Source organism: Manis pentadactyla, chromosome 3 (assembly GCF_030020395.1).
Source record: "Manis pentadactyla isolate mManPen7 chromosome 3, mManPen7.hap1, whole genome shotgun sequence".
Taxonomy (NCBI): domain Eukaryota; kingdom Metazoa; phylum Chordata; class Mammalia; order Pholidota; family Manidae; genus Manis; species Manis pentadactyla.
Genome location: NC_080021.1, coordinates 11913450 through 11926500, shown reverse-complemented (window position 1 = coordinate 11926500; position 13051 = coordinate 11913450).

Sequence of the window (13051 nt, the reverse complement as noted above, 5' to 3'; positions counted from 1 at the left end):
CTGCTCTCCTGCAGCCTTGCAGCTGTGCCACCGTGTCTCACCCAGAGCACTGGGCAGAGCTCTTTATATAGAGTCAACAGCCATGTATTGCCCACAGGTGTGCAGTGAGTTAGTCAACCAGGGCCAGGTGAGAATCCTGGCCACAGGAACTCTCATTTTATCCACAGTGTGAATAATGAATGGATGGACAAATGGGGAAAAGATACTGATACTAATGAGAAAAAGGCCAGCAACCTTGCCTGACAGGTCCAGCCACTGAGCAAAGCTTTGTGGACTGTCGCCCTGCACGCAGAGAAATTTACCCAACTGTGTAACAGGGAGCGGTGGGGACTGTGGTGAAAGGGAGAGCACATGCCCATCCTTAGGCGCTCACATTCTGATCTTAATCAAACCCTGTGCTCATTAACAACAGGTGTCTGCAAACACTCAGAGCAGTGTTCTCGAAGTACGGTCCCTTCATCAGCAGCATCATATCACCTGGGAACTGATTAGAACGGCACATTTTCAGCCTGTGCTACCTACTAACTCAGAAACTCAGAGGTGCGGCCCAGCGCGCTGGTTTAACAAGTCCTCTGGGTGATTCCAGAGCAGCCAACCTCCAAGTTCGCTGACTTGGAGAAGTGTTTCTCAGCCCCCGTACACATCAGAATCACCGGGGGTACTTGTTCGCCCTCCAGTACCTGAGCCCCAACCCAAGATTTTGATTGAATTGATCTTGGGTCGGGCCCGATCTCAAAGGTCTCCAGGCGCTTTGACTGTGCAGCCAGGGTGGGGAAGGTTAGATTGCAGAGGCTACACGGGGCCATCTTATTCCTCTTGATCCTTGGCCTTCCTACTGTGTTGCTTCATCATTAGTGTGAACACAGTATTATAATCTATCACACAGACTTTTTTATTATGAAATAGTTCATGCATTCGAAGCAATGTGGAGATTAATGTAACGAACACCCATTTACCCACCACCAGCCCCGTCATCTCTTATTATTTGGCCATTTGTATTGACTGAATTGTGTCCCCTCAAATTCATATGTTGATGCCCTGACCCCCAAGACCTCAGAATGTGACTGTGTTTGGAGATAGAACCTTTAAAAAGGTAATTAAATTCAATGATGTCATGAAGGACAGGCTTTAATCCACTGACTCGAATTCTTCCTAGAAGAGGAAATAAGGAATCAGACGCGTATAGAGGGAAGACTGTGTGCAGATAGAGGGAAGACAGCCACCTACCAGCCAGGCAGAGAGGCAGGAGGAGGAACCCCTTGATCCTGGAAACCCCTGTCCCCCGAGGTGACAGGTACTATTACTGCCATCATCTGATAGAAAAGGACACGGAGGCCAGAGAGTCGTGCCCGAAGTCATCTGTTTAGTAACAGAAGCTGGACTTGAATCTGGTCTTCAGCCCCTAAGCTGGTGGTTTGCCCTGGTACAGGAAGTGACTCTAGAACTCAGATTCACCCTCGGATACCTAGGAACCAAGTCACTGGGTAATCACATTAACATGATGAATTATAAATTCCTGTAATCAATTGTCCTAGTCCCCCTTGATATTTGCATTTCACAAAGAATTTTTGGATACTACACCTGATTCGTCAGAGACAACTGGCTTCTTCCTGCAATAGCTGTTGCTGACTTAATCGCGGCGAAGCGGGGAAAGAACAGACATTATCACTGGAGAAATACAGCTTGTAAAAGTCACATTCTTGGCACACCAAAGGTATTTCAGAGGGATGGAAAGAGTAAAGCGATTCTTCCCAGCAACTAACAGTTGGAAAAAGGACACTGTTTCAACTTGAATTCCCTCCTCTTTCGGTGAAAGAGAATCATAAGCCTAAATAAAAAGGTTTGTTTTTTTTTTTTTTTGATAAACAAAAGTTCACTTTAAACCTTGCTGAGGGAGAAAAAGAAGCTTCTCGCTTACCCTGGGGTCACCAAGTGACACTAGACACTATCAGATTATTCTCCTTGCCACTTACCATATCTTATTTCTTTTTCTTATTTACAGTCTCCTGCCACTGAATGTAAACTCCAAGAAAAGGGGGGATCTTGTCCATCCTGTTCCTGAGCACCAGAGCAGGTCTGGCACTTAGCAGGTGCTCCGTGAACATTTCTTGGAAGACGTCGTAAAACACAAGCCATCCACTTGGCGCGGGCACGCCGAGGGCGAGCAGCTGTGCCTCACAGGGGGCTCCTGTGTGCCTGCATAGACCTCGGGCTGAAATTTCACAAGGACGGCGTACAAGACAGAACGAACCAAGTGGTCAAGAGGAAGCTGGGTGTGGTTTGGGGGGGCAGAGGGGAGGGCAGCCTGACTGCAGCTATGTCCAGGGGAGAGAAGCAGCTGGGCTTTCCTTTCTTTAACGCTGTAGAAGAATTCTGCATGATGATATGAAGAATGTCTGTCTGCTCAGGCAGCTCTCCCCGCCTGACATGCCCTCTCCTCATCCTGCCACCAAACTCGGGCACATCATACCCTTTCTTCCAGGGACAATGCCAATCCCACCTTTCCAGCACTCCACCCTATCTTCGCACTTTGCCGTATTTGCTTCCGATTTCTTCTTCCCTCCCTTCCATCCCCCCTTCCTTCCTTCCTTGTTCCTTTCCTTTGGGATGGGGAGACGGGATACGGGCACCCTGGGTCACCCTCCGTGCCCACCCTCCCCACCCACAGAGAGAAACAGGACCCTGGGTTTGCTTCATTGTCCCTGTATCCATAAGCAAGACATAGAGTTTTGCAGATTTTTAAAACTTCACATAAATGGTTGCATTTTGCGTGAATCCTCCTGCACCTTCCTTCTTGCTCAGCACCGTTTATTCATGTTCCTACACGGAGCCCTCACCTGTTCGCTGAGTGATTCATAACGGCTCCTTACCACCTCGGGAAAAGCCGTGGAGTCTCCCTTTCTCTCTGACTCTGTTCCCTGCCTTCCTCGGTCGGAGCGTAAGCCCCACGAGAACCGGATCGCTTTTAGGTATCTGAACAGTACCCAGTGCACAGGGTTCCCTGAGAAACTGGTTACCTTGTTTCAAGAATTCACCAACACTGGCCTGCATTCTGCTGTAGAAAGTGAACACAATTGTTTTGCTCTTCTGTGGATGACATCTGCATTATTCCGATATTTTGCTTTTTTAAACAGTGATTTTACAGGCGTATTCTTTTTTATGTCTCCTTGTGTACATGTAGGAAAGAATCTCTTTGTACCCAAGGGTAACATGGCTGGGTAATAGGCAGACACGTGGAGCTTCACATTTGTTAAAACAACTACCCGCTTACCAAAGCAGTTGTGCCAAGACTTGTCACCACTGGTTTATCATTTATTTTATATGTAATATATAGATTACATATATAGAAAGGTGCAAACACTTCTGACCTCAGAACTCTGGCACTCAAATACCTCCAGAATTTTTCCATGAACAAACTATGTATGTCATGGAGATCTTTCTCTTTTGGCACAAGGAGAATTTCCATCCCTTTCTCTGTGACAGCTGTTGGAGCTCCATCATCAGGATGAACGTTAACTTTGTGAATTAGTCCCTTGTGGTGGTTTTTAGGTTATGTTCCAAAACATCATATATTAAGCTTGCTTGCATACTCTGTAGTTCTGTTTTTTTGTGGCTCTGTAGTATTTTACCGGGTGGATGTATCATAATTAACTAGTCATGTGTATTTTTAAAATAACAGCTTAGTATAAGTCTTGTATTTTTCTGAGGAAAAATTCCCAAGAGTTGGAATTTTGGTCAGTGTATTAATACTTTTTTTTGTGCTTATGTATTGCCAAAAGGATTATTATAATTTAGACTGTGACACCCCTCCCCCCACCCACCGAAACCGCTTTAAGTATTGTGGGCATTTGTTTTGGCACCTGTGCTCTGAGTGTCCCCATAGGCAGATCAGTGCTGATTAGCCTCTGTGTCCTGGCGCATAGTAGGTGCACAGTAAGCACTTACTGAAGGAAGGGGTGCTATCAGAAAGGGGACTGGGTGGGAGTCTAGGAAGGTGTCCCTTCAGGCACTGAGAGAGGGCACGTCATGCTGAGGGTGTTCAGGTTAGACACCTGGACACCTGGTAGGCAAGGCTGTGACTCAGGGGCCACCTGGGGGCCTGCGTCCCTGCCCATGCCTGGCTGCGCTGACCCTTGCACTGGCTGGTGGTGGCGGTGGGGGAACAGGTTGGTGAGGAGCCGAGCAGGCCCTGCCTGCCTGCTGTTAGTCTGAAAGAGCTGCTGGCGGGGAGAACAGGGTGGAGTTCACAGATGAGAAGCTGTAGTCACGAGCCGTTTGAGGAGGCAAGCCGAGCCACCTGGGTGTCACCTGACCCAGGCCGCCTGCTCTTTAGCTGCACGACTTTGGGTGAGTTAAGGGCTCTGTGATAGAATAAATCACCCCGCCCCAGCCCAACCCCATCCATGTCCTTATCCCTGGGACCTGTGAAAGTGTCACCTTATGTGGCAAAAGGGACTTTGCAGATGTAATGAAGTTAAGGGTTTTGAGATGGAGAGACTACCCTGGAGATGTAATTATATAGGTTAACAAGGAGGGTCAAAGCAAGAAAAAGGGAATGGGGCGTGGAAACCAGAGGCTGGCGTGACACACTTTGAAGACGGAGGAAGGGGCCCTGGGCCAGGGGATGCAGGCGCCTCCGGAAGCTGGGGTAGCCAAGGTGGATTCTCCCCTGAAGCCTCCGGAAGGAACACAGCTCCGCCGACACCTTGGTTTTAGACTTCTGAGCTCCAGAACAGTAGGAAAACCAGTGTGTGCTATGGGGAACTACTAGGTTTGTGTCAGCAGAAGTAGGAAACTGTCCTCTCTACGTGGCCCCAGTGGCCTTATCTGTAAGGTGGAAATAATGGAATATATTTTATATAATTCATTTGAGGCTAAAACACATTAAGATATTTTAAGGTTTAGAAGGATTTGTGGAAAATGGTGTTTACTAAGCACTCGGGCAAGGCCCTTGACCCCGAGGCCCAGAGATGCCCTTTCTCAGAGAGGGCGTCGCCGCTGCCTCCCCTTCACAGGTGCCTGAAGCCTTTGCACTCAGGCCCTGGGAGGCGCCAGGACAGGTAACTTCCTGCTGCCCCGGGGGTGCTCATCCCCCTGCAGCTCTGACCCACTTCCCCAAGGCCCCAGGGGGAAGCTAACAGGGGCTCAGCTGTGGGAGTTGAGCCAGAGCCCCCAGCCCCGACTTTCCTCTGGTGATTCATGACAGCAGAGCAGCCAGAGACCACCCTCCTTCCAGAAGGTCAGGGCGAGGGGGAGAATCAACCGGGCTGACAGAAGCGTGATTCACCATGTGTATGCGTGTACCGACACATGCATGCACGTGCACACACAGGCACGCATATGCGCACACGCACACACACAAGAACTGTCTCAGTCTGAATGGGCTGCTGTAACGACTGCCAAAGACTGAGTGTCTGATACGCAACAGAAATTCATTGCTCACAGTCCTGGAAGTTGGGAATCCAAGATCAAAATGCCAGCAACTACAGGGGTGGCGAGGGCCTGCTTCCAACGAGGACCTTGTGTTCAGGTGTCCTCACATGGGGGAGCCAGGAGGAGAGCTCTGTGGGGTCTCTTCTATGAGGACACTAATCCCATTTATGAGGGCTTCACCTCCCCAAGTCCTACCTCCTAACAGCCTCACATTGGGGGTTAGGATCTCAACATAGACACGTTCAGTCTATAGCAAGAGCACACGTATGCACATGGGTATACACATGTGCTCACACCCCCCAGCATGCACTCCTCCATACACTCCCCAACAGTGCCAGGATACAGGCAACGCTATGTAACCCGTTTTCCAGATGAAGAGACGAAATGTAGAGGGGAAAAGGCTGGCCCAAGGTCACCCTGTTGGCAGGGGCCATGCAAGGACAGGACCCAGGCTCTGCCCTGCTGGGTTCAACAGGCCAGTGGGCTGGTAATTCCCCTGGGTGGGTTCCAGTTCTTCTCCTGTCCCCACTGCCCAGCAGGGCTGCGCCTCCGCATTCCTTCTCCCTAACTGGATACACGCCCAAACAGGACTTTATTTATAGTAGTGCCAGCTGGGTTTGATTTCCAGAGCAGGGATTAATTACACTGGAACACCCTCTACCAGGCCAGAAGGAAAAGCGATCGCTTCATGTAATTTTCATGTATTCTTTGCTCAGCTTAAGTTCGGGGCGATGGGTCAGGTTCTGAGTGTCCCTCTTACTTGAAGATGCTAATGGAGGACCCGCTATGTGCTTACCACTTAGGGACAGCATGAAGACAGACGCGGACAGTGCCTATGTCTGGTCAGTGGCCAGAGCCCTAGAACTGCAGGGGGAGGTCCAGAGGCCAGGCCAGGACCCAGGCCATTTTCACTGAAGTGCTTCTTTTTGCTTTAATGTACGCATATCAAAATATGTGAATGTTATTTTTCAAGGTCCAGTCCCTGCCCACCCAGCTCAGAATCACCTGGTGGGCTGGCCATAGGTCCAGAATCCTGGCGCCCCTGCTCCTGAGGGCAGTGACCTGCTGGCTCAGAATCCACGGACTGGGTTACAGCATTTGCATTTTTTAACACTCCAGCTTGAGACCCACAGGTGAAGCTGAAGGGAAACCAAAGAGGCGAGGTCGTCAGAGAACAACCGCCTGGCCGGCAGAGGCAAAGGGGAGCATCCAGGTACTTGAGTGGGGCTTGGCTCCTCAAGGACCTCTTGCCCCAGGAAGGCCTCGGGGGGCACCTGACCACTGGGTGTGTCCGAACCCCAAGAATCCTGACTCGAAGGGAGGGTTTTCTAACTGGCGGTGATGTGTTACCCTGTCAGCATTTCCCAGCCTGACTCACCGGAGGGAGGGGCTACCGTTAAGGGTGCAGGGGCACAGGTGAGGACCTTGTTTTTGAACTCACAGCTCAACCTTCAGCAGCGTGTCCACGCCCCCTGAGTAGACCTGCTGAACAAAGTGGGCCTCGGAACCACCAGGCCCGCTTCCCTTGGATCTGAGGCCATCCCCTGCCCTACCCGGCCCATCCCTCCAGCCCTGCACCACGACTTCTGAGGCACAGTGGCTGTGGGCGGGTCAGGAGGTGGGTGCACGGAGCAGGCCAGGCCCTCTGGGTGCGGAGTGCCCAGCGGGGGCCACCCTCAGTAGGGGGTGATGGCCGAGACCAGAAACCAGAAACCCTCACAGGGGCCAAAGGCTGTTTCCTCTCGGAAGGAGAGCAAAAGGACACTTTCATTTGTTTTCAACTGTTGGTAAAGTTCTTATTGGCCCAAGAAGCTGAGAAACACGTCTGTCTCTGATTTAATAAGAATAAAAAGCAAACGCGGTGATGTTTAGTCCTTTCTCCCTCAGCACTGCCCTGAGAGGTGGGAGGTTCAAGCTTCCTCTACCGAAAGCAGTATGGGAAAGTACGAGTATCAGGAGGCAGTGGGCCACGCTCTTTACCACAAAGGGCAAGGCGAGGGAGGGAGCCTTGAATTTATACCAGACCAGACATACATCTTACATGTGATCTTTAAAAATATTTACCAAAGTAAAATTCAACTATGTGCACATAGTTAAAAAGTATACAGGAGGGCCTGTTCTAGAATTTTCCAAGTTGTCTGTTACCTGTTCATCTTGGGAGGGGAGGGGTAGTATCCACATTTCATGGGCAAGTAAACAAAGGGCTCGGAAGGGCCGGCTAACTCGCCCAAGTCCACTCAGCCATGACGGGCACTCCCAGGGGCAAGCCCAGGGCCAGAGAAGCCACAGTCCACGTCCATGCTTCTAGAGGCCAAAGAAATGTCTAGTTTAGCCTGAACAACAGTATTACTGCAATAAAACAGAGGCTACCTAACATAGTTAGGTTATTTGCCTGGCTTTTGAAGGCTTTGGAGTTCATGATTCCTGAAAGTTCTATCTTCTTGAAGTTATGCTCATGTCCAAAAGAGTGGAAGGAAAAGAGAACCCACAGAAGGGGAGAAAATTTTTGCAAATCATATATCTGATAAGGGCTTGTCTCTAGACTGTATAAAGAACTCCTACAACCCAGTAACAAAAAGACAGATACTCCAATTTTAAAATGGGCAAAGGCTCTATGTAGTCATTTCTCCAAGGAAGATATACAAATGGCCAGTAAGCACAAGGATGCTCAACATCATTAATCATCAGGAAAAGCAATGCAAAACCACAGTGAGACACCACTTCACAGGCTACAATAAAAAAGACAGATAATAACAAGTGCTGTCAAGAAACTGGAACCCTCATAAACTGCTGGTGGGAATGTAAAATGTTGCAGTTGCTTTGGAAAAGTCTGGCAGCTCCTCAGATGTTTACAGTTACCCTATGATTCACCAATTCAACTCCTAGGTGTATGTACAAGAGAAAACGAAACCATACATCCACACAAAAACTTCACAGAAGCATCATTCATAAAAGTCAAAATAGTAGAAAACACCCCAAATGCTCATCAGTGAACAAACAAAATGAAGTATATACATACAGTGGAATATTACTTGGCAATAAAAAGAAATGAAGTACTGATATATGCCACAACATGGATATAAACCTTGAAAATGTAAGTAAAAGAAGCCACAGAGGACCACATACTGTATGATTCCATTTATATGAAATATCTGAAAGAGACAAATCTATAGGGACAGAAGGGACAGGAGTGGTTGTTAGGGGGTTTGGGGGAAAATGGGCAATGACTGCTAATGGGCACAGGGTTTCTTTTTGCAGTGATGAAAATGTTCTAAAATTGGTTATAGTGATACTTGCATAATACCATGATTATACTAAAAAGAGTTAAAATGTGCACTTTAAATGGCTGAATTATTTGGTATATGAATTTTATTGCAATAAAGCTGTGATAAATAAAAAATGAAAACAGAAAGTACAGGGAGGTGGGAAGGCAGGTCAGGTGTTGCCAGTAGGAGGCCAAGCAGGTCGCTAGGTCATAAGGGGCTTAATTTGATCAGCCCTTAACTCTCACCTCTGCATTTTAGCAGAGTTTTAGAAAAAAACTTTTGTTGAAGTTTCCCCCAGTGGTCTGCTGGGGCTGCTCAATCCAGCTTCCAAGAACCGACTGTATGCCTCCTTTCCCAACTTGGCATTCAGAGACATCACAGTGGCAGCTTGTAATCAGCCATGGTAGAAATATTTACACCAAGGGAACTGGCAAATGTTACAAATAAAGGTTTTTAAATATATATTTTTTAGAGCTGATTATGCATTTACCAGGATACCACTGAGAATAACACACATATATAGAAAAGTGCTCCTATCAGAAATGAACAGTTCAATGAATTTTCACAAACCCAAAGCACCTCTGTGACCAGTGTCCAGAGAGCAGTATCTGCACCCCAAAGTTCCCTCATAGCCTCCCCTCTGGGTAACCTCGATTCTGACTCGTAACCACACACATCAATTTTTTTGTACATTGTGCAGAATCAGAGGAGACTTCTTTTGAGTCTGGCTTCCTGCACTCAACGCTGTTTGTGACAGTCCTCCAAATCCGTGTGTGAGCAGGGACATGCTCGTTCTCATTCCTGTACACAGTGTGTGAAAAATCCCCAGTGTGTACAGCCTTTCTACTGTGGACAGACATTTGGGAGGATGTTCTTACTATTGTAAATAGTCCCGCTATGGACACTCTGGTATATTCTTCTGGCCGGCATGTGCACACATTTCTCCCTGGGAGTCTATGGGTCCTGGGCATGCACACGTTCGACTTCAGCAGATAGATTCTCAGCCGATTTCACTTTGGCTCCTGCCTGACTCCTTTAACCTCCTCTTCCCTTGCGAGCTCTCTCATGACCCCGGCACCTTCCATTCTGGCGCAGATCAGACCCGGCCTTCGCTCTGGGCAGCAAAGACACATCCCAGCCAGCGGCACTAGTCTGGAAGGGAGGGCAGGGAGGCCCGCATGGACATGCTGCTTGCTCTGCTCCGGAGCTTTCTTATGGTGGCAGAGCCATAAAATGAGCTCCAGATAGGGAAGTAGTTGACTGGTATCTGGAGGTGGAGCGGCCTGGGGGTGCCCTGGCGTCTGAGCTTTCGGAGTGGTTTCAGCTGAGCAGGAACTGGGCTTGCACAGACAATGCATTCTTCTGAATCTTTGTTCTGTAGCTTAGTGTGTCGCAAAAAGAGGTCTATTGTCAAGCTGCCTGTTTACTGGGTGGCAGTCAGCAATATGCAGTGCAAGTGGGCAGAGCAAATGTGGGTGAGGCTCCTCGGGCTGTGATCCTGGCTGGGGCGGGTACTCCCTGTGTGAAGTGTCCTCCCAACCCCCCCAACAGCGAGTGTCTAGTTAGTTTTGCCAGGATGCTTCATGTGCTCGCTCACTCAAGGAATCCTTGGCAATTGCCAATGGCAGGTCAAGCATTGAGCAGATTTGTTTCTGATTTCTCACTGGTCACTGGGGAAGCGGAGGTTTAAAGTTCTTGTCATTTTTGAGAGGGTGAAGAGGGACCGGTGCCTCCTGAGGGATGACTGCAGATTCCCGGGCCCCTCCTGAGACTCAGAAGGTCTCTGGATCTCCAGAAACAGGGTCCAGGAATCTGACTTAATATTGAAGGCCCCAGGTGATGCTGGCCCTTGTAAAAACCTGGCCCTGATGTATTTTCAGACCAGCATGCAGATGACACATTTGCCATCCCTTGTCCTCAAGTCTGCTTGGACCTGTAAAATAGAAATTTAAATGTCATCCACAGCAGTGTGAAGCCAAGCAAGGCTTCTTTCCTGGTGGTTTTGCAGAAGGTCAAAGTCTTGGCCCTCTGTACCTCTGACTAGGGCTTGCTGTGGGTAAAATTTTTGCAAAACAGCTGTGTTTATCTGAGCTTTAATTCCTGTTTTCAGGAGCTTAAGTGTCTCAGCGTTTGCATACAGAGCTGCTGTGCTCACAGATACATGCATGCACTCAATCACCACTTGCTTCTCGGCCACATTCTACACGCGGCAGGACCCCGTGTGCCAGCTCGACCTCTGGCTCCCAGCTGCAGAGCAGCTGTCCAAGAAATACTTCATGGGGTCCTCCTGGCAAATTAACTGCAAACTTCATTGCACTTCATGGTTTATGCTCCCCTGGAGGGCCAACCTGCCTTGTAGAAGGCTGGGGTGGGCTGGCCTTGACCCAGTTCCCTTCAGAAAGGCCAGCCAGGGAACACAGTAACAACAAAGAAGCAGCACGGGGTCACAACTGGGAGACACATGAGTCATGACCTCAGGGTTCAAGCGCAGCCCCCGCCCTTCATGAGCACCTTGACTTTTGGCAATTTGCGTGATAACTGCTTTGAGCATCAGCCTCCTAAATTGTAAAATGGGGCAAAGACGAGTTCTGCTTTGCGCTGTTGCCTCACGCCCACGACACCCTCAGTGCAGGGTGGCTGTCGCTGCACCTGCACCGGAGCCGGCCTCTGTGGCCGGGAGGGCACACATGGGCAGGCCTGTCCAGGCCCTGCTCCAGCTGTTTCCCGGGCACCACACACTGTCCCACCAGCCACCGTGCGAGCCATCTGCCTTGACCGGCTCATTTCCTTGCAGGCTTGCAGCAGGCGAGCAGCCCCCTCTTGGGAAGTCACCCTGGGTGAGCACCCCCCTCCTACGAGTTTCTCAGGGACAGGCAGGAGAGGGCTCATCTTCGCAACCACAGGCCTCTCATCTTTCCGAGAGTGTCTGCAGGTTGGAATGCAGGGAGGGCAAGGTCACATGGTGACACCTTCACCCCAGGCTGCTGGCTGCAGACACCAGGCCCACCCTGTCTGTTCCACTTACCCTGTGGGAGTGGACACATCCTCAGCCGCGGCTCCTGCTAGAAGGGGGACCATTAGCTCTGAATTGCCTAGCATTGAAGTTGGGACATGAGATTCCCATTCAGGAAGGGTGAGAACACATGGGCAGGTGGGAGTCAAAGTAGAACAGGCTGGATGGTCCTAGTAATTCTCATCTCTGCCACCTACCCACACGTTCTGGGAGCGGGGATGACTGAAGAAAACGGGTGGGGGACGAGGAGAACGAGCAGGGGTGGACAGGGCTGGAAGTCTATTGCCCAGGCCACAGATGGCTTGCTCTGCTGTCATTACACTGTGACCTTGAGCAAGTCACTGCTGGTCTGAGTGATTTCATGGCAAGATAGGCCTATGGAGCCTTTCACCTCACAGGACTGAATGTCTCACAGGAGCCCCAGGCACCTGCACTGACCACTGCACTTTACAGGCCCACGGCAGGGAGTGCAAAGCTGCTTCTGGGTTCCAGCGGCACACGGAGGGCCGTGCCCCTAGGACTCACTGCTCACCGGAGAGGCTGCTTTCAATGGGGGAGGCTACTAATTTCACAAGTATACTTCCGGCTGAAAACAGTATACAACCGACCCAAATATTGCAACATTGTACGGTTAGACAGAAAGCTGGCTGCCCTTTGCCTGAGTTATGCAGGTAATTTTGTTAGCTTCTTTCAGAAATATCCTGATAGTCACTGGTGTCCATGCCAAAGCTCACTCTCCCAGGCAGCAGGGGTAGGAGCCGCCTTGCCTGCATGCGGAGCAGGCTCTGCAATCTACCACCTTTCCCGGAAGGAGACGGGAGTGCCGTGACCAATGCTGCGGGATCTTCAGTGCTGCCGACCTGGCCGGTCTTCCACGGTGCTTCTCTGGCTGGAACTTTGTGACAGAGACCATCTCCCATGGGGCAGAAATCCCGAGGACGGCCTTGGAGCCAGAACCACTCGTCTGGACACCTGACTTGGTGGTTTGCCAGCCGTGACACCTGCATGGCAATGAATCTTTCTGAACCTCATTTCCAAGCCCCGTAAACCTGAGCAGTTCATACCTCTCACTGGCATTTTGAGGACTGGGAGAGAGAATGCAAACAAAGTGCCTGGACTGGGTCTGCTCACTGCATGGCAGTGCCAGGTGAACAGTTATGTGATAGGATGTACACAGCGCCAGGCCTGTGCCAGGCACCGCCAAGAGCTCTGGGCACCCAGGCACAGCCCCCCTCTTCTTCCAGCCTGTCCACAGTAGAAGAGGGTGCCATGGGGGTAACTGGGGGAACTAAATGCTGAGGCCCTGCTTTGGAAGCCAAGGGGAGTGATGTACGTTTCT